General features: G+C 42.2%; 1 protein-coding gene across 3 annotated transcripts in view; it reads right to left on the bottom strand.

Moving 5' to 3' along the window:
- Cdh20 (cadherin 20) overlaps positions 1-19,705 on the bottom strand; it is a 238,774-nt gene that overhangs the window by 98,844 nt on the left and 120,225 nt on the right. For 2 of the 3 annotated variants that reach the window (XM_040737757.1, XM_040737755.1), the window contains exon 2: positions 18,876-18,953. The exons of the other annotated variant lie outside the window; for it this stretch is intronic. The gene's annotated coding sequence lies outside the window, so the exon portion shown is untranslated. The remainder of the gene's footprint in view (positions 1-18,875; positions 18,954-19,705) is intronic. 3 annotated transcript variants of the gene reach the window in all.

Raw genomic sequence — 19,705 nt, 5'->3', positions numbered from 1 at the left:
ATATATGTACACACACACACACACACACACACACACACACACACCCCTACTTGCTTGGTACATACTTATGTATATATGTACATATGGTAGGTATGTGGTTGTGCTTCTTGTTATGTATGTGGTATATGTTATGAATATATGGAGGAGCACACACCAATTCGTGTGTCTGTAGAAGCTAGAGGATGTTGCAGGAATATCTTCCTTGATGATTTTGCATTTATTTTTGAGTGAGGGTCTTTCTGATGAACTCACAACATGGAGTTTGGGCTAGGCTGTCTAGACAGCAAGCTCTGGGGATCTGCTTGTTTTGATTTCCATTACAGACATTTGAAGTCATGTCAGCTTTTTATGTGGTTTGTCACCATCTAGACTCAAGTCCTCATACTGAACACAGGGCACTGAGCATCTCCTGGACCCTAGCTACATGTTTTCATTCACTAATTTTGTATGTACACAGGGTAGCTAGAAACAGTAATGCACATAGGCAAATATAACCACAGAGTTGTATCAGTTTGGGTTGTTCCCTCTTTGACATCCATACACATTTATAATTCAAAGATTGCTTCTTATCTTCGACATACCACAGGCTCCCTTCCAGAATTTTCCCACTTTAATGGAAGATTGCATCACCATGAGGGTCACATGTGCAAATGTGACTGTGCACTGTGTCACTCCAGGATGATTGGTAGAGAAGGGGAGGGGAAACTAGGCTTCTGCCAAACTGGGCAGCAAGCCGGTATCAAAACTGCTAAGGCAGCAAGCCAGACCACCTGTCTGCGTGACAGCCAGTCTGTATTTTTTAAAACTGTTATTTATATAAACATTTGGAAGTGTACATATGTGTTAGTTCTCATTCACCAGGAGTGAGGTTTGCTCAGCTGCTTCCAGAGTGATGGGGGCAGACAAGACAGGGCCGCAGCCAAAGGAAAGGCTTTCCACCTGCCCTCAGCTCGGCTTGGAAGTAGCCAGCCAGACCAACGGTTTTAGCTTTGTTCTTTGTTTTTCCTTTTCTGCCGTTGTTCTGATCTGAAGCAGAGCCTGACATGAAACAAACATGGCATTTCCCTTGGAAAATTGAATCCTGAAATTGGCTTCATCTTCCCAGAAGCACAGCCCTGTTGCTGTTCCTCTCGGCTCTGTGAATGTCATGATGACTTTGCCTAGAAACACTGGGTTTGGAGGCAATTACCACAGTGTTCTTGGGGATTTTTTTTTTCTGGGATGGAGGAGGTGTTTGTTTTGGGATGGTCTCCTGCAATTGTTTGAAGGGAAATGGTTTTCTCTCTGTAGCAGGCATGAAGGAAAACGGGATTAAATTAACACTACATATCTTCCCTACCCTTTTATTAGCACACTTTAAGGGGATGCAGCAAAATGTGGAGCCATGCAAACATGGCTTCTTGAGGAATTTCCATTAGTGTCACCCACTAGCCAGAGTTTACAATAAATGGCCATAGGGACTAAGTAGGTCATAGCTCAGGGCCAACTCACTACAACTGAAGTGATGCTTATGGTAAGTAGAGTCCTGTGGACATGATATATGATATAGGGATGGCGTTACATTTTTCTAAGCCAAGTTGCAGTGTAGTGATTTGAAATAAGAAGACTTAATGGGGCAATCACAGGGCAAAACAGAGGAGCTGGAGGCAGAGGAACTGGAGGAGGAGTCCATTAAAGGTCTCCCAGTGGCAAATGTACTGAAAGGAAATGCAGGAATAAAGGCTGATGCACACACACACACACACACACACACACACACACACACACACACACACACACACCTACCCCACATACAAGCCGAAAGGGAGGTTCCTCATAATGTCCTTAGCATATGATGAAGTCTTCAATTCTTATGAGCTGTAGGGAAAATGGGCTGTTTGGGAAGAGGGAAGGGTCTGAGGACCCCGGCTACCCTTAGGGCTACTGCCTTTGCCCAGAGTGAAAGCTGTGAGGTAAGCCAGCTTCACTTGTGACCTACAGAGTGCTAGTCAGATGGCACTGCTCCTCAGATGCAGTTGAATCAGTATCGAGTACTAATGAGAGTAGTGACAAAGAAGGGACATGAACTTGGTTTGATGTACAGCTGGCTTTTTTAACTTTCTTTTTTAAAATTTATTCTTTGGTGCCTTTCACATCATGTATCCTGATCCCTCTCATCTCCCATCCCCTCCCATCCACCCTCTCCCTTGCAACTTCTCTTCACCCCCCAGCCCAAATAAAACATAAAATTTAAGATAAAAATGGGAAAAAAGGAATGAAGGGAAAATCTCCTCATGGAAGCTGTAGTGTTACATAGAGAGTCACATAGTAACCCCTTTATCCACCTTGACATACAGGTGTCCATCGAAATGAATCATTAGTCTGTTGGAGGCATCTGGTCTCTGCTACACTATCCACACTGGGCCCTCACTGGAACTCTTCCTAGACATGCCATGGCCGCATGCTACCCCCGCCCCCCCATACCTGTGCTCCAGCAGATCACAGATGGGGTGGATGTTGGGGTGGGTCAACACATAACCCTGGTTCTGGGCCTGGGTATTTGCAGGGCTGGTCAGGCTCCCTTCAGCTGGATGTTTATGCTGTGACCTCCACGTTCTTCACAGGCATCATGATCACGGGCAAATATTTACCCTCTTTGTACTTTCCTCCTCACACCTGCACAATGGAAGTCACAAGCCAGTCCCAGAGAAATGACCCAAGTCATTATCTAAGCTCTGTGTCTAGATTGATGTCACACTCCCAGTGCCCGCTGAGCTCTGACTGTTAGAGCTAGAAAGGCAGGCACCTGAGGCTCTGGCCTCCGGAGTACTCCAGTTGTGGTCTGAAGAAAGTGACTTAATTTTTCCTGTGGCTCAGGGTTTTTCAATACACAGAAGTGTAAGGTTGTTAAATGTGTGAAATTATCTCACAAATTGCTAAAGCCCAGTGTACTGTGTAGAACACAATAGATGTACAATGGCAGCTACATTCTTCCCTGAGATAGGAAACACAGTAAGGGTGTAAACCATAATGTACAACTTTCTGCATAACTGTCTGGATGTCTCTGTCATGTATTTGTATCTTCCAAATTAGAATTTCATGTCAGGTCTTGGTCAACAGTGGTGGTTTTCTCAATACTGTTAATGTTTTAAGCTCTGTATTTGGTAGGTAGGCAATGGGAAATGGAATCTTTTTAGCATTAGGCTACAAAGTTTTATCTTGACTGTCATATGAATACTATTTCTGACTTTCTTTTAATAAATGAAAATCCTAAATGCCACAAACATGCTCTCCACTGTGACTATAGAACTTTAATGTTCTCAAGAGGATAGGGGAAAAAGTTATGCCTTATGTGTTTCTCCAGTGATAGACTAGCAAGCACACTTTGCAATATATTATTAGCATAAGATCCTAATGAGACAATCTGATGAAGATAACTGAGCACTGTTTCCGTGATGGACTCACCATTATGTACCGAGACTTAGAGGTGGCATCAGACACTTTTTTGGGGGGATGTTCCGGCTCAGCAGTATCTCTGCCTTGCTAAAGGTTAGCCCCCTGCAGTCTTATGGTTAACAGTAGATTCTGCTTCTTGTCCAAGTCAAAGCAAGTCTTGGAATGGGTGAAACTGGGAGACTCAGTGAGTATTAGGGTGTCTGTGCTTTGCAGAATAAGAGGGAAGAAGTGGGGTGAGTAGCAGGAGGAGGGCAAGGGATAGCAGATACTTCAGCGCTCCAACTTCTAGGCCTTTGGAAGACTGAGTTGAGCCTCCTGCCTCGGAGCATAGGAATTGCTTGGTCACTGTGCTCAAAGTATGCATGAGAGAGCACCAACTCCCTCTAATAAAAACTCTAGCAATGGAATCATATCTCTCTCATGAGAAGCTGACCTTAAGTTGTAGATCAATGGAAAACTTTGTCTCAAGATTTCCATAGAACTAATTCCTCTTCCCAACCCCTGGGTTGTTTTGAACACCTTTACTAATGAGTTGAATTGAGCAAGGTAGATGTAAGACAGTGATGATATCATAGACAACATATTCCATCCCTGTATGTGGCCAGAACATCATGTCATGGAAGTCTTACAATATTTTAAGAAAATGTACAGTGTGTAGTGTTTATCTATCATCTATCTATCTATCTATCTATCTATCTATCTATCTATCTATCTACCTATTTTTGGTTTTTCGAGACAGGGTGGCTGTTCTGGAACTAGCTCTTGTACACCAGGCTGGTCTTGAACTCACAGAGATCCTCTTGCCTCTGCCTCCTGAATGCTGGGATTAAAGGTGTGCACCACCACTGCCCTGCTGTCAGTGTATACAATTTTAAAGAAATAAGTTTCTACTGTGAATGACAGAAAATAACTTTGAGTATTCATGGCATGCATAGACTAGGTTATTGTAGTTTAAAAAGGGACTCTGAAATCACTTAGAATTATTTAACTCATAAAATTTACATCTGTGTCTATTTTTAAAAATGTAAAACCTACTATTCACACAGTGACAATAAACTGCAAGTTTTTGCTAATAAATATGCCTGCTTTTAGATCTGTATTGCTTTTATGCCCAGTATACCTGCTTCCCAGGAAACAGTCCATATCTGACGACATCCCAAGGGTTTCTGGAGAATGAGGTGTGAGGATGCTGAGGAGTTTCTCTTCACAGTCATCTCCTTCCATATATGTTCCCAGTACTTCAGTCTCCCATGCTGTCAAATCTTCTTGTCTCACTACAGTGTGTGTGTGTGTGTGTGTGTGTGTACTTGTGCATGAGTGCATGCATGCACTTGCACATACCATGGTGTGTCTGATGTGGCCAGAGGACAACTTGTGGGAGTCATTTCCCTCCTTCCTGGGATTTGAACTCAGATTGTCTAAGCCATCTGGCTAGCCCTACATGGTTAATTTTAAAGCAAACTATTAAAGTTAGCTCTGTAGTTATAAATTTCCAGTCTAGACCATTCTTTCTTAGAATTAAGAATTATTTTATTTGTAAGGTACTACAGTTAGAATTTAAAATTGTTTTGGACATTAAAATATCTATTCATTTTTGCCACCCTGTAATTCTAGCAGCAACAGGGTTCTTACTAGTGTCATTTCTATTTTTTCTTCAGTGTGATTGGAAATATGAGCTAAAGGCCCACATAGTTGTGACATGGACAGTGTGACTGTCTTAATTAGAAATGGTGGCTGTGGGCTGAGGAACACGGCTCAGTTAGTAAAATATTTGCTGTGCAAACCTGAGGATTTTTAAGTGTGTATATCCAGCATTCACGTGAAACACCAGATGTGATTGTATATACAGATGATCCTAGCACCAGGGCAGACAGGATTGGTGGATTCTTGGAACACAGTGACCACCGATCAACCTCACTCAATCAATATGCTCCTGGTTTAGTCAAAGATTTTGTCCCCCAAAATAAGATAAAGGACAACTGGAGATGGTACTCAATGTCAACCTCTGGCCTCAACATCCACATCTATGCACACACACCTGCATATATCCACACAAACAGAAATGGTGACTTACATTCTCATATGTCAAATTAGGACTGGGTAAACACAGGGGCTAGGGAATGATTGCAGAGAATAGATCTAGTGCTAGTTTTTATTTTGCTTTTTTTATTTGCTTTTATTGGCTGCAATAGTATATATGGTGCTAATTTTTATTGAGAATGGCCCTATTTTCTATTTAAATTTCAATTAAAACAGTATCAAGTGATATTCTTGGATAACCAGGCCACCGAGTTTATCTCCTAACCCCTGTGAATTCTGTGATGAGCACTTTGGACCCAAGGAGATGACTTGGTCAGTATGCTTGCCGTCCAAGCATGGGGACCTGGATATGGATCCCTGCATCCATGTCAAAAGCTGGCCATTGTTGCTTGCATCTCCCATCCCAGTGCCAGGAGGCAGGGGCAGATGGATTATTGAAAGTCATTGGCCACCAGCTAGCTTGCATGAATTGATGAGTTAGTTTCAGTGAAACTATCAGTCTCCAAAAAGTTTGTAACCAGTTGAGGAAGACAACCAACATTGACCTCCAGCCTCTACCAGCACAAGAACATGTACATCTGTGTGTGTGCACACAACTACATGAACATGGAGATAATCTCTCTCTCTGGCTTCTACATGCAAGTATACTCACATACACACAAGAACATACACATGCTCTCTCTCTCTCTCTCTCTCACACACACACACACACACACACACTCACCAAGTTTGACCTAGAGAACTGACTGACAGTGTTATATGTTACATAGGTTATTTTGCACTGATGGAGTCTGTGTGTAGATAATGTTATCTTTTGCCATTAGTTATTAGTCAAGATGACAGTTATGCAGTAGTAAATACAGTAGAATATTTATTTTAAATTATTGTCCGTGCCTTCCTAGGTTTAAAAGATAAGAACATTTCCCATCTGGACCATGATGGTGAATTCTACCTGTTTTCCTCACAAGATCAATGTCAACTTCGGCTCTGGGATTGTTCATCAAGGTCTACTTTCAAGTTTGAGAGGTCTGGCCATTTTTCAATCCAATGCTAATGTTTCCTTCTATTCTCAGATATTGATAAATGGGTGTGGTTGCTTTCAGCTTCTTCTGGCTTTGAGTGACATCCCATATTCACTTCCAGCCAGTGTTTTGATCAATGATTTTAGATCAAGCATTGCTCTGGCAGGGACCCATCAGTTCCTACAGTGAGTACCGGGGTACTGACTGAACTACACAGTGCATCAAAGCAGCCAGAAACAGATGGATGAGGAAGCTCCTGGAGATTTCTTGGTCTTTGCCATTTTTTTTTCAATGGGGTCAGAGGAGAAAATGTACAGAAGAGGTAGGTTTGTGGGAGAATCCCAGGGCAGAGGGAGGTGAGTCCAGTGGGGCTTAAAAGGAACTATTCATACTCCAGAAAGTTATTAAACTGCTTTTCTCATATGTGCCTTTTTTTTGGTAAAGTTATGAACGGAAAACCATGCTCCATAAGCAAAAATTACTCTGAGCTTACATAATGTGTCTAATGATGTTATCAATAAAATTATAAACCAAAATTACCATAGTGGTACATATTTAATTATGCACACACTTCTCACTGTGCTACACAATGGTAATAGCCGAAGAATCATACAAACGCTGTAGCTCCTGTTCTTTTTAATAGGGCTGGGAGCTAATATTTATTGAATTTCTAATATCTGCTGGGCTCCATGCTGGTTGCTTTACATATGTTATCTCCTTTAATGTCTTTCATATCAGGGTGTCTCCAGGGTCTGTGTGGGCAGAGAAGGGAAGGATTCCTCTTCAGGGCTCTGCCTGAGGACTTATAACTGTCTTTTGGCAGGGTGCCCATTTTATTCCTGATCTTTGTCTTAGGAGTTTGCATTTCTTTTAAAGTATTTTTTTCCTTTTTAAGAGATTTAGTTTATTATTTTGAGTGTTTGTTAGACACAAGTGACTATGGGTGTTTACAGAGGCTAGAAGAGTGCACTGGATCCCCTGAAATTACACCGTGGTTGTGAGCCACCTAGAAACCAAACTCTGATCCTATGAAGACAAACAAGAGATCATGGCCACTGTAGCATATCTCCAGCCCATTTTTTAATTTAAAAAATTTTCTAAGGTACTGAGTTTTGAACCTAGGACATTGCATATGTGAGGCAAGTGCTATACCACCAAGCTACAACTCCTGCCACCTGAGTGGATCCAGCCTCTTTCTTCTACATCCTGTCTCATACACATTTCACTAGGGGGAGAGGGTTGACACGGCAGCCCACACTCCACTGTTTGAGTGGGAATATTTAGTACAAGGAGGCAGAATCCAAACAAGTCCTTTGAGTTTTTGAAGGAATATGATAAAAAGACCTGTGACAGCTCCAGCTTGGCTCTTGTCTGCTCTTGTGACAAACTACCTCATAAAGATGATGGTAGGAAGCCAAGAGCCCTCCCACCCACCCTTTCCATACCTTCTAAGCAGGTTAATTGAGAGTTCCTGGCATTTTATAATTGATAGTATGGCATGCTATATGTTGGGGCTATTGAATTGGTGAAAGTCTGATAATAATCATGACTCCCCTCCCAGGAACATTTGTCAATTAGCCTGGAGCTCTGTTGGCTACTAGGATGACAGAAACGTGTCAATTTAGCCTGGAGCTCCATTGGTTACTAGGAAGATAGACAGTTGTCAAGGCCAATTGGCGAAAGTCAGAAAGCAGAGCGGAAGGAAGCGAAGGAAGTGGCTTTCAAATCGGCTACCATGACCAGAAAAGGAGCCAAAATAGGAAGAGCACATGGGAAAGACAGAAGGTTCTGTCTGGGAAGTTGGTGATCGAGTAAACTGGCACCACAAGGGTGGATTACTACATTCAGTCAAGAGTGGTGCGGAGCTTAGAATGCGTTAGGCTTTCTAAAACTTCACATTATCTAAGAATGACTCATGTTACAGCAAGTCATCCGTAGTATTTATGGAGTAAATGATTTTTGGCTCTGAGGCATCTCTTTGCCTTGATGAAGCTTTGGAACTTCACCTTATCATACTTCCTCGAGCCCTAGGCTAGTCAGGCAAAAGTGTTGCTGTCAAACTTCAAGGATCCCTTTTCCCTCTTAGTATTGAATCTTAAACCTACGGTCTTTCCCATGCCAGGATGGCACTCCACCATCAAACTCTACACCCCACCCTTCGTGTTTCAAAATATGATCTTGGAATACAGCCCAAGCTTGCCTCAAACTTGAGGCTCTCCCACCTTCACTTCTGGAAGGCTGTGCTTTTTAGGCATGGCCACCCTGACCACTTATGGTCTTGTTTTTATTTTTTTTTAATTTAAATTAGAATCCAGCTTGCTTCACATGCCAATCCCAGCTCCCTCTCCCTTACTCATTACCTACCTTCCTATCCCTCTCAACCCCCCACCCAATTCCTGCTCCACTCTCCAGGGAGAGTGAGGCCCTTCAAGGGGGATCTTCAAAGTCTGTCAGGGGATCTCCAAAGTCTGTCATAGGCCCTCCTCCACGTTTCCACGCTGAGAGAGCATCCCTCCACGTAGAATGGGCTCCCAAAGTCCATTCGGATGCCAGGGCTGAATACTGATCTAGTACCCGAGGCCCCTGTAGGGAAAAAGGACCAGCCAAAGATACACACCCTGAGAAGAGTCAAAGAAACACAATTTGACCCTGCAACCAGAACCAAAGAAATGTAGCCTCATCCTGAAACCAGTGCCAAAGAAACACACTTTGTCCCTGGGATCAGAGCCAGTGAAAGAAATACATCCTGGCTCTAAAACTAGAACCAAAAGGCTAAAAAGAACCAGAGAAAGAAACACACTTTGGCCCTGAAACCAGAGCCAAATCTGACCCTAACCCTGTGCAGAAAACTAGCCAATTCCTGAGAAGGAGATCTAAGCTTAGGAATTGAAATCTGACCAATCTCCACCCTGGAAAACTTCACCCCCTGAGAAGTCCTATATAAACCCTGTGTCTGTTCAGCTTGTGACTGTTCATACTACGTGGCTGTCCTCAGCCACTGTGGCAGAGGGAAGCCACTCTCCTGGATTCTTCCCTCCCAATAAATCCCTTTGATGAGCTTCAGGTGAAGACCTTCTTTTGCTGCAAAGCAGAGGTGACCCTAGGCAGAGCAGAGCAAGCAGGGCTATAACACTTCTGCTGGGGAAACTTTCCTGTGGCAGAGCAGAGTTGTTGCACTCCACTCTCCATGGAGCAGAGCTGAACTATATAGCAACTTCGCAGGGAGGCCCTCTCTTGCTGGAGCAAAACTGCTACACTGGGAAAACATCCCAGCTGGGAAACTCTCTCCTGCTGGAGCAGAGCTGATACATTGGTGAAACCTTTCCCTGAAGCAGGGCTGTAGGCTGCTATGCTTACTGTGGCTTGTGGTAGTCTTTGGCTCCCGAGCTCCAATATACCTTCCCGTCTGAGCTGTGTAACACTCAGTATTCTGTGACTCCTGAGTGCCAGAACACTTGTCTCATCTGCTCCATCCAAAATGCTAACAGCCCCAAAGATTGCCAAGGCTTCCTTACTAACACCGCATTCAGGGGGTCTGGATCAGCCATCAGTCTGGGGTCCATGAGCTCCCCCTTGTTCAGGTCAGCTGTTTCTGTGGGTTTCACCCACCTGGTCTTGACCCCTTTGGTCATCATTCCTCCCTCTCTGCAACTAGTTTCAGGAGTTCAGTTCAGTGGTTAGCTGCGGGTGTCTGCCTCTGCTTCCATCAGCCACTGGATGAAGGCTCTAGGATGGCATACAAGGTAGTCATCAATCTCATTATTGAGGAAGGGCATTTAAGATAGTCTCTCCACTATTGCTTAGTTTGCCATTTGGTGTCATCTTTGTAGATCTCTGGAAATCTCACTAGTGCTGGTTCTCTCCTCAAACCTATAACGGCTTCCTCTATTATGGAATCTCTCATCCTGCTCTCCTCTATTCTTCTCCCAACTCAACCTTCTTGCTCTCCCATGCCTTCTTCTCCCCTCTTCTTATCCCCCTCACTTTTTCCTGGTTCCCTCTCCCCTCCCCCATCTCCCAGTCCACTGAGGAGATCCTGCCCCATTCCCCTTCTCTGGGGTACCATGCATATCTGTCTTAGGGTCCTCCCTGTTTCCCAGACTCTCTGGCTGTGTGGCATTGTAGGCTGGCACTCACCTGCTTCAGGCCTAAAACCCATATATGAGTGAGTACATATTAGTTTTATTTTTTTGTGACTAGGTTACCTCATTCAGGATGGTTTCTTCTAGTGCCATCCATTTGCCGGCAAATTTCAAGATTTCATTTTTTTCCTGCTGAGTAGTACTCCATTGTGTAAATGTACCACATTTTCTTTATCTACTCTTCAGTTGAGGGGCATCTAAGTTGCTTCCATGTTAGTCTTAAGTTGTTAGTTCCTCTTATTCGTTGTCACCACAGGCAGGCCCTAGATACCCTTTTGGTTTTTCTGGTATAAATTTTATGAAATACTAATTGTGTAGCCTATTTTAGCTTGACTACCAGCTACTCTCTGTTTTGTAAGGGCAAATGGAGCAGAAAGAGGATAAAGCTGGTTATTTTGGTAAAGTTGTAGGCTACATCTTGTCACTGGGAAAATGCTAATAGGGATGCTAGACCATTCTCTTATTGTCCTATTACCTTTCTACATGGTTATCCATGCTTCTCTTGTGCTCATCCAAGGACTTCTCCACAAAATCTTAAAGGACATAATTCAGGACGCAGCTGGCTAGCTGAACCAACAAGTGGAGGCTTCTGGACTACATGGCAGTTCCATACCCATTTTCTTTTTACCCCACGTAATTGTCTCTACTCTTGAGTTTTTAAATAGCTTTTCTGCCCTTTTATTTAAAAATGTCATTTCCTTCCCATGAAGCATGGACCAAATTGATCAAATCTGGTGAAGGGGTGTTGGGAATCCTGACTGGATGGTTGGAAACATGGAAAGCATCCTGGGACACATAGTTGGTATCTGAGGTAAAGGTTAGCAGTTTCTGAGACTGAACCCTCAACTTCAGGTTCTGACAATATCTTCAGATAAATTGTCTCAGAATTTGAACTGCATTAAAGAGCTGGTGTCCGCTGCAGAAGAGATGGTTGGTGGGCAGGGAGGGGTGGGGGTCACAGAATGGCCTGTGCTGCAAGTAAAACCAAGTATAAATGTTCCCCCTTTATTTATACATGGTTATACTGCTGTTTACATTTGCTGCTTCGGTTAAATTACATGCATTTTGTGATCTTGTAACCTCTTTTTTGTTATTTGACTAAGTGAAATTTATTATAAAATCTGTTGTTTTGAACCCAGTGCCAGGAAGACAAATTACAGGGTACCCAGAAGAAAGAGCTTATTCCAAGATGGCTCTGACATGGACATTTTGTCACAGAATTATAACAAGGCTGCCCATGTTTGTTTATTTATTTCCCTAAACTTTTTCTTGACTCTAAAATGCCCATGGAATTTCAAACTCAAAATTCTAATCCCATTCAGTGAGCTGTGAGCTCAGCCTGCACAAAACCTGCTTTGGGCTGCCAAATGGAAAGTGTCTGGGTAGAAAGAGGAATTTAGGTCATTGCTTTTGAAACCAGCGTGTCCTCTAGAAGAAAAGAAAGCAAATCCAATAACATCACACAGGGAAGAAAGTAAAAGAGTCCAAGGAGAGCTTTTCTTTGGACAGTTAGCTGGGATGCAGTGTGGGGCACTTGCCCTCCTTCTGCCCTCCCCTGCTCCACAGATAGTAAGGGTTGATTTGGGTCTTTAAAGTAGCAGTCTTCCACTGCAGTATTGCTATAACATCATCATCCCTCCCCGCTCCCCCCCCAGGTGAAGGGCTAGCACAGTCCTAGGTACTCCCTGGGGTTAAATAGGCCTCTCTCTTCATTCCAGGGAGGTTCTGGGGGTGGTGTTGCTGAGTTCCTCAGGCTTCATGTGCAAAACCTGCAGATTATTGTTAACAAGCAGATTTTTATTACGTCAGCATGGGCCATGAATGTTTGCATTTCTAAGAAGCTCTTTGGGCTCACAAACTGCTATCAGATGGTGGAGTCTACGGTGAGCAAACGGGCTAGCGAGATTACTGTAGTTTTGGCCTATTTGCTTAGTTAGTCCTTCTCTCAGTACTCGTTCATTTCTGGACTTTGGGGTTGGGTCCCCAGGCTCTGTGTTAAATACTTGGTCCTCAGCTGTTGGTGCTATTTTGGGAGGCTGCGAAACCTTTAAAAGCCAAGGCCCAGCTGGGGGAAATGAGTCACTGGAGTTGATCCTTTAGGTTCAGAACCCGGTCGCATTTCCTGTCTGTTCTCTGCTTTCTGATCCAATGAAATGCAAGCAAGCAGCCCAATCCGCACACAGCTGCTCCTTCTGCCATCTGCCCATGCTGCAGTAAACTGTACCCTCAACCCTGGAACCAAAATAAACCTTCGTCCCTCAGGTTGCCTCTTGTCAGAAATTAGGTCACAACAACTAGGAAAGTAATTCTGGCTATTTCCCACACAGGCATGCTGGGATTCCCTTTGAATACTAGTCACTCACTCAGGGGTGTCACACTTCCTTTGTCCTTCTGCTTCAAATCCCTCCTCACTAAGTGCACAAGGAACCTCCCTGCTTCACAGAACACAGTTTGAAACTGACTCAAGAGAAGGAAGACATCTCTTTACACTGACCTGCACTTCATTATGAGAAAATTCAGAAAACAATTTTATCGGAAGAGATAGAATTTCATTAGTCTTTACTTAGCACTGAGGTTATGGCTAGGGTGGGGGACTGAGGCATATTTAATTTTCAGCTTTCCAAGTGCTTTAAATAAAAAAGATTATAGCAGCACTGCTGAAGCTGCTATATCCAGAGCGGCACTTAAGACTGATAGATCTAACGTTCCACTTAGGAGCCATCATGGTACAATTAACTAGCTGGTATTAAAAAGGACTTTCTTGAAACACTCAAAGTTGTAAACCTATTCAGAAGTAGATCTGTGCTTCTCCAGTTAATACAAAGAATGGAGTCATTTGAGAGGATAATAAAAGAAATCAACAAGCCCAATGCCAGCTCCCCATGGGTGAGGTTTAAAGCTACACACCTATGTACTTTCTGCAATTAACATAAAATATACTTAAATTTGGAAGATTTACTCTGCCACCCCCTTCTCACACAACAAACACAACTTCCAGGTTAATTTGCCTTCATTACTTCAAATGTATTTTCAAGTTTTCTGCTCTTAGATGCTCATGTGTGGTATAGGGATTCAAGTTAAATTCCTGTGTATTGGTCCTTCAGTATCTGTCAAATCCTGAAGGAACCACAGGACCTATCAGCACTGAGCTTTGTAGCCTGATTTCTCCATCCTGAGGGAGGCTCTACTGCTGTACACAGAACCAAGAAGCCTACGGAGACAGTTGCTTATCTATCGTTTGGCAGAGCTGAGACCTAGCTAGCTTAGTCTTTGAAAGAGAGGGAGCTATGGTGGCCTGATGTATGAAAAGATAGCCTTTAAGATGTTTTTGATTCGAATCATTATTGTGAAATTTTTTCCTCTTTTGTCTTCTTTGAATTTTTGGGGGGGACCTGCCATCCAGCTCCCAAATGAATCACACACACAGGTTTATTTTTACTTATGAGTGCCTGGCCTTAGCTTGGCTTGTTTCTTGCCAGTTTTCTTTAACTTATAGTATCCAGTCTACCTTTTACCTCTGGGCTTCTCCCGTTCTCTTATTTCTGTAAATCTTGCTCAATGAATTGCTGTGTAGCTGGATGACTGGCCCCTGAATTCCTCCTCCCCCTGTTCTCTTCTTGTTCCTCCTCTTCCGCAGCTTTCCTATTTATACTCTCTGCCTGCCAGCCTGCCCTCTCCTTGCTCCTGCCTTGCTATTGGCCATTCAGCTCTTTATTGGAACCACCAGGTGTCTTAGATAGGCACAGTAACACAGCTTCACAGAGTTAAACAAATTCAGAATAAACAAAAGTTACACACCTGAAAATAATATTCTATCACAAACCATTATGGACCACTTTCTCACCAGATACTGTAAGCAGTGAGTCTAGCAAGTTTTGATGGAGGGCCTACTGACTCATGAACAACTTTCAGCATGGGAGCTTTGTTTGGAAAGAAGATATTTTTTAGTGTTCTACTCTTCAACTATGGGAAACCTTGTTTTGAGATGAAGCAAACAATAGGGGATGTGTTAGTTCAATATATAGCTTCTTACAGTGAGAGAGAGGAGGGTGGAGAGCAAAAGGAGAGTGAGAAACAGATTTGGAAAAGAGACACGGGGGAGGCAGGAGAGATCCTCAGAGCACAAGGACACAATAGTTTAAACATGAGTTATGCTCATGTGGGCAATCTTTAGATGTGCTTGTGAGATTAACTCCTTTACTCGTAAAAGAAGTCAGCTAAGAATCCAGACTGCTTACTGTAGAATTTACATTTTAAAATTAGATGTAAGAGAGATGAGAAGCAGCCATGGTGTGAGGTCACCCAGGAGCTGGTGGTTGGTTGCCATGGCAATGGAGTCTCCAGGCCTACTTACAGAGAGAGGGTAGAGGAGAGCCTGGAGAGGCTTAGCTTCAAGTATGTAGAGAGGGGCCTGGCTCTACAGTACCCCATTTTCTCCCACGTAAGGATTAAGGTCTTACAACACATTTTGTATGTACACTGTATATTTTAGAACGACTGCCAAGAGGAGATAAAACTGAAAAGAATCATTATTTTATTTGATCCTTTAAACAAACACATGAATTAGATATGTTAATACTCGTGTCATCTGGTTGAATGGCAGATGGCATCAAGACCTGATGTTGACAACTTGAGGAGGTTGACCTCTCTGGAAAGGAGTACATGGTTGAACTTTTCTGTGCCTCAGCTTCCTTATCTATGGGAGTGTAATAATGAGTACTGGTTTAAAGGGTTGTTTCTTTGTTAGATAAGATATAATCAGGTAGAACAGTGTTTGTGAAGCTTCAGCATGCTAAATCAACATCGTCTACCGTTACTTGGTGCTGATATCCTGCCTTTTCCCTCTCCCCAGGTCCTGGGCAACCTGGCCCTGTTCCTGCTCCTGACTCCTCTCTTTCTCCTGTCCCTGCCTGTCACTCTGTGTCAGCCCTGTCCTGGGCCTGTGACTTTTCCTTAAGGAACCTTTCCTGGCTGCAGGGCCTCTCTAATCCTCAGGCTCTGTCCCCAACCCGGGATTGCTCTTCTCGGGGCTACCTTTTCTTGCCCCAGGATCCATGTTTGACAGGTGATCACTCCTCAATAGCTCAAAGATTGCATGACTGCATAGGGCTCTGTATACCATGTGGACCTGGGGCGGTGGGAAGCTGGGCCAATGGCAGCTCCATGACTCCAGTTTCAATGGCCACAACTGCTGAGACTTGTTCTAAACAGCTCCTGTTCCCTGTATAAGCAAACGCCTTCTGCCTCTCTCCCAGTCAGCTAACACCTACCCCCCCTTCCCAACTCCATGTGGGGTTGCTGAGTTTGGTGAATCATGTTTCATTGCCTGAAGCTGCAACAAAGAACAATGTTTGCATTGTTGGGAAGGACTAAGATAGAGCAAGTATTCTAGTTTCACATCCAACACTCGTCTTAGTACACTATGGTTGGACAACTCCTGAAACAGCAGGGAATGAACATGGGTTACACCTCTCTGTAGACAGACGCTGCCAACAAATCAACTCTGTGCTTTGTAATGGAGAAAAGAGCAGAGGTTTGAAGTATAGCAATGTCTGTGTAGGAGCATTCCTGGCTAGAAAATGTTCTCCCAGAGTGGGTTCCTTTTGTGGATGACATGCCTTTGTTCTTCAGAATTGGTCCAATGACATTCTAATCCTCAATCGGATAGTGTTAGAACATGGGGACTCAGGGAGGGAATGAGGTCACAGGTTGGAGAATAAGATTAGTGACTTTGTGAGAATAAACTTGTATGTAAGTGGTGGTTCAAGCATGTTTTTTTCCCAGTAGTTGATAGACAGAGGCAGGAGAATTGCCATAAGTTCAGAGCAGCCTGGGCACACAATGAAATCCTCTCTTGAAAACTCTCACAAGGACAATAAAACCTTAGTGAGGGGATTTCTCTTTTAGACAAGAGAGGATGCGATCAGAAGGCTGTACACTGGCCTTCTTCACATAGCAGACCTGCTGGCTCTTTGGTCTTGGACTATTGGGACTTCAGAACCAAGAAACAAATGTTTGTTTTTTCAGCCATTCTATGATTTGCTACTGAGGCATTCTGGCATACCCAAATAGATTGGTTAGCTAAGGAATCTTTCTGTTGTTAAAGTGATTCCATTAGAGACTATCTCTCATCCAAATCTAGGTTTTGTTTTTTTTTTTTTCTTCTAAAATTGTCTGACTCTCAAGATATCTCCTCCCAAACTGTCTTTTTGAGTTTTCAATAGTTATGCAATTGTATAATCTGTTGAGCCGTGAATAGTTTTAGTATTTTAGACATTAAAAACAGTAGTAAGCTTAGAATTCCTTGAAGCACTGGAAGAGTCCTGGTTTTTAGGTTTTATCTTTTTAAAGTTTTCATTTGTTTGCTCTGGATGATAGATTGGATACAGAGGTGGATGAGGAGTGACTCTTTAAAGGGGTTAGTGATAGCCATAAAGAAAGGCTAATTAGCCTACCCAACAGTGAGATTCACGCTTCCTGATTATAAACAGCAAACATAAGAAGTGAATCCTAGACAATTATTACATCATCGACAGGGCTGGAAAGTCTTAGGCATTCTGTATCCCAAATCCTGTGGAGAATGTGGAACATCTAGGCCAAACTAGAGAAAAAAATCCTCAGTATGTGAATGGTTAAATAACTTGTGGTACAACTAGACCATAAAATACTACATTACAACAAAGGAGATTAATATATGCAATAACCTATGAATTTCCAGAAAACTATATCAGGTAAAAAGAGGACATTCCCCAAAGGTACATGCTTTGTAATTTCTTCAGTATGATACTCATGAAACAAAAATGTTATCCAAGGGGTAAAATTTGCCATTACTAGGGATTGGGGAGGTGAAGGAGTGAAGCAAAGGAGGTTATTGCTTCAAAAAGGCATCAGGAGAGATCCATATAGTGATGGAAAATTTCAGCATCTTAATGATATCATTGTCAACATTCTTGTTGTGCTATTGTGCAATAGTTACCAACAGAGGGAGATTGGGGAAAGGGTACTACTGGCTTCACTAATTCTTTCTTGCTCTGTAGACTAGTCTGGCCTTGAACGCACAGAGATCTGCCTGCCTCTGCCTTTGCCTCCCAAGTGCTGGGATTACAGACCTGCACCACCATCGCCTGGCTAACTACATTCTTCCTCATTATTTATATACAATTATGCTAATATAAAGAGTTTAATTTTTCAAAGACATTAGCCAGAACTTAAAGAAGGGAAAGGTCTATTTTATTTTAGTAAAATTTCTTATATGAGATTTTTTTAAAGAGCTGATATCACAAGAAAATTTCTGAAATAGAGAATGATAACATAAGATAGTATCTGAATTCTGACAAAGGAATTGTGAAGACATAAAACTGGGTTCTTTGTTTAATTTTTGTCAGGGTTAAGAAGCTGTTAACATGAAAGAGTTAACAGAGCTGCCAAGTAAGAGGGAAAATATAAGTAACATAGGACTGGTGCATATTTGAGACCAATATTACTTTCATAACCTACAGTATAAGAAGCTTAAAGTATTAGAGAACTCATATTTATATCTGCTTGTGCATGGCGACTCCTGGTATAGATAAATAGATTTTTGCTTTCATTGTTAATATTATGCAACATTGGTTGGCATTTGAGAACTCATAACATCATGCTTACAGTTCCTTTCTATAGAAGTAGGAACTTAAACAAAATAAACATAACTGAGTTCTAGGCAGGATAAAACTGACTTTATGAGGATGATAACAAATAAACAGCAGTTCATCTTTTATTCTTGCTAGAGTTGGTTTTCAGCTTTTTAAATGGTAGTTTTTGCAGCAAGACTTTGTAATAATTCAAAGCAGCAGCAAAACACCTGTGATACATAATAATTTTAATATATGTACAGTTTTTCATGTAATGCACATAATGACACAAGTGCCTAGTTCTGAAGAATAGAAAGGCACAGGCACATATAAATGAATAATAAGACTGTGAAAAGAAATATGAAACAAGGGTTGAAGGGAAGGAAGTGCTATCATGAGGGAAGCAAGTTTTTCTTACAGTTCATCTGGAATAGCTAAAGGTTAGAAAGGCGTGAGCATTCTATGCTCTTCTAGTGCTAAAAGCATTTTAAAGCTATGATGTTTCAATAATTGCATTACTAAGACAAGGGGACTGCAGTGGTGGCTCAGCAGTGAAGAGCCCAGAATCCTCCTGAACAGGAAATGATTTAGGTTCCAAGTACCCTTGTGGAGCAATTGACAACTACCTGTAATTCCAGTTCCATGGGGGTATCTGATGTCTCCTTTTGGACTCCATAGGCAACTGCACTCAGATGCACATACACCTAAACAGACATAAATTCATACATACAATTTAAAATGAAATGCATCTTTAAGAAATATTTATTTTGTTGTATGTGTATAAATGTTTTCTACCTATATGCATATATGTTACCCATAGGAATGCCTGCTACCCATTGAGGTCAGAAGATGGCATCCAATCCCCGTGAACTGGATCAAGTGATGGATGGTGGTGACCCACCATGTGGGTATTAGGAACTGAACTTGGGTCTTCTTCGAGATCAGTAATTAGTCTTTTTTTGGGGGGGTTTACGAGACAGGGTTTCTCTGTATTGTTTTGGAGTAATTAGTCTTAACTGCTGAGCTATCGCTAAAGCCTCCTCCAATAAGATAAAACAAAAGACAAAAAGTTAAGTGGAAAAGAATATGCATTCCAGAAACAGCTAACTACCATGGAAAACCTTAGAATATACACATGAGGCAACACAGTTTTTATGACATTTTCTCAAAATAAGATGCCTATGCAATGGTATGACACAAGGTATCTTGAGTACTCATCAGTGTAAATAAAAGTAACTCCATGTAGTCAATTAATTTTCAAATCTTGTGTTGTTTTTTCTACTATGAAATTGGTAGTTAACAATCATCCTCTTTCCTTAATGAGTTTTTATCATTAAATCTTACCTGCACTTTATTGTGCTTAAACTATAGCACACTTATACAAATTGAGAACTCATCTTCAGGACTAAATTAAGAGGCAAGCAGTTGGTGTGTCCACAGTGTAAATCTTCCCACC

The sequence above is a fragment of the Mesocricetus auratus genome, unplaced genomic scaffold (genome assembly GCF_017639785.1).
Source record: "Mesocricetus auratus isolate SY011 unplaced genomic scaffold, BCM_Maur_2.0 Super-Scaffold_100676, whole genome shotgun sequence".
Taxonomy (NCBI): domain Eukaryota; kingdom Metazoa; phylum Chordata; class Mammalia; order Rodentia; family Cricetidae; genus Mesocricetus; species Mesocricetus auratus.
This window is presented reverse-complemented; position numbering and strand designations above follow the sequence as displayed.